Here is a 2,782-nt window from a genome sequence, read left to right as displayed (position 1 = left end):
TTCATAGACTTTATATATTTACTACTTATATGAAAATTTATTACTTCATAGACTTTATACATTTAATACTTATATGAAAATTCACTACTTCATAGACTTTATGCAATTAATACTTATATGAAAATTTATTACTTCATAGACTTTATATATTTACTACTTATATGAAAATTTATTACTTCATAGACTTTATACATTTAGTACTTATATGAAAATTTATTACTTCATAGACTTTATACAATTAATACTTATATGAAAATTTATTACTTCATAGACTTTATACAATTAATACTTATATGAAAATTTATTACTTCATAGACTTTATACAATTAATACTTATATGAAAATTTATTACTTCATAGACTTTATACAATTAATACTTATATGAAAATTTATTACTTCATAGACTTTATATATTTACTACTTATATGAAAATTTATTACTTCATAGACTTTATATTTTACTTCATAGACTTTATACATTTAATACTCATATGAAAATTTATTACTTCATAGACTTTATACAATTAATACTTATATGAAAATTCATTACTTCATAGACTTTATATTTTTTATACTTATATAAAAATTTATTACTTCATAGACTTTATATTTTACTTCATAGACTTTATACATTTAATACTTATATGAAAATTTATTACTTCATAGACTTTATACAATTAATACTTATATGAAAATTTATTACTTCATAGACTTTATACAATTAATACTTATATGAAAATTTATTACTTCATAGACTTTATATATTTACTACTTATATGAAAATTTATTACTTCATAGACTTTATACATTTAGTACTTATATGAAAATTTATTACTTCATAGACTTTATGCAATTAATACTTATATGAAAATTTATTACTTCATAGACTTTATATATTTACTACTTATATGAAAATTTATTACTTCATAGACTTTATACATTTAGTACTTATATGAAAATTTATTACTTCATAGACTTTATACAATTAATACTTATATGAAAATTTATTACTTCATAGACTTTATACAATTAATACTTATATGAAAATTTATTACTCATAGACTTTATACAATTAATACTTATATGAAAATTTATTACTTCATAGACTTTATATATTTACTACTTATATGAAAATTTATTACTTCATAGACTTTATACATTTAATACTTATATGAAAATTCACTACTTCATAGACTTTATGCAATTAATACTTATATGAAAATTTATTACTTCATAGACTTTATATATTTACTACTTATATGAAAATTTATTACTTCATAGACTTTATACATTTAGTACTTATATGAAAATTTATTACTTCATAGACTTTATACAATTAATACTTATATGAAAATTTATTACTTCATAGACTTTATACAATTAATACTTATATGAAAATTTATTACTTCATAGACTTTATACAATTAATACTTATATGAAAATTTATTACTTCATAGACTTTATATATTTACTACTTATATGAAAATTTATTACTTCATAGACTTTATACATTTAGTACTTATATGAAAATTTATTACTTCATAGACTTTATGCAATTAATACTTATATGAAAATTTATTACTTCATAGACTTTATATATTTACTACTTATATGAAAATTTATTACTTCATAGACTTTATACATTTAATACTTATATGAAAATTCACTACTTCTTCATTTAATATTGCAAGCAAAGTATTTTGGTTAACATTTTTATTTTCATGTTATTAAAACACTTGATATACTATTATACCATATTGTATAATATGATTTTAATTCAATTACTTTATTACTTTGGTATATTAAATGATAGTCGTTTGATAACAATCCCAACATTTACCTTATTTTCAATAAATATTGAAAACAAAGTTTTATGCGTTCAAATTTTTATTTTCATGTTATGATTCTCTCAAACACTCATTAATATACCATATTGTATAATATGCTTTTATTTCAATTACTTTATTACTTTTGGTATATTAAATGATAGTCGTTTGATAACAATTCCAACACTTACCTTATTTTCAATAAATATTGAAAACAAAGTTTTATACGTTCAAATTTTTATTTTCATGTTATGATTCTCTCAAACACTCATTAATATACCATATTGTATAATATGCTTTAATTTCAATTACTTTATTACTTTTGGTATATTAAATGATAGTCGTTTGATAACAATCCCAACACTTACCTTATTTTCAATAAATATTGAAAACAAAGTTTTATGCGTTCAAATTTTTATTTTCATGTTATGATTCTCTCAAACACTCATTAATATACCATATTGTATAATATGCTTTAATTTCAATTACTTTATTACTTTTGGTATATTAAATGATAGTTGTTTGATAACAATCCCAACACTTACCTTATTTTCAATAAATATTGAAAACAAAGTTTTATGCGTTCAAATTTTTATTTTCATGTTATGATTCTCTCAAACACTCATTAATATACCATATTGTATAATATGCTTTAATTTCAATTACTTTATTACTTTTGGTATATTAAATGATAGTCGTTTGATAACAATCCCAACACTTACCTTATTTTCAATAAATAGTGAAAACAAAGTTTTATGCGTTCAAATTTTTATTTTCATGTTATGATTCTCTCAAACACTCATTAATATACCATATTGTATAATATGCTTTAATTTCAATTACTTTATTACTTTTGGTATATTAAATGATAGTCGTTTGATAACAATCCCAACACTTACCTTATTTTCAATAAATAGTGAAAACAAAGTTTTATGCGTTCAAATTTTTATTTTCATG

Source organism: Bactrocera oleae, unplaced genomic scaffold (genome assembly GCF_042242935.1).
Source record: "Bactrocera oleae isolate idBacOlea1 unplaced genomic scaffold, idBacOlea1 ctg00000010.1, whole genome shotgun sequence".
In the NCBI taxonomy this organism is placed as follows: Eukaryota; Metazoa; Arthropoda; class Insecta; order Diptera; family Tephritidae; genus Bactrocera; species Bactrocera oleae.
This window is presented reverse-complemented; position numbering follows the sequence as displayed.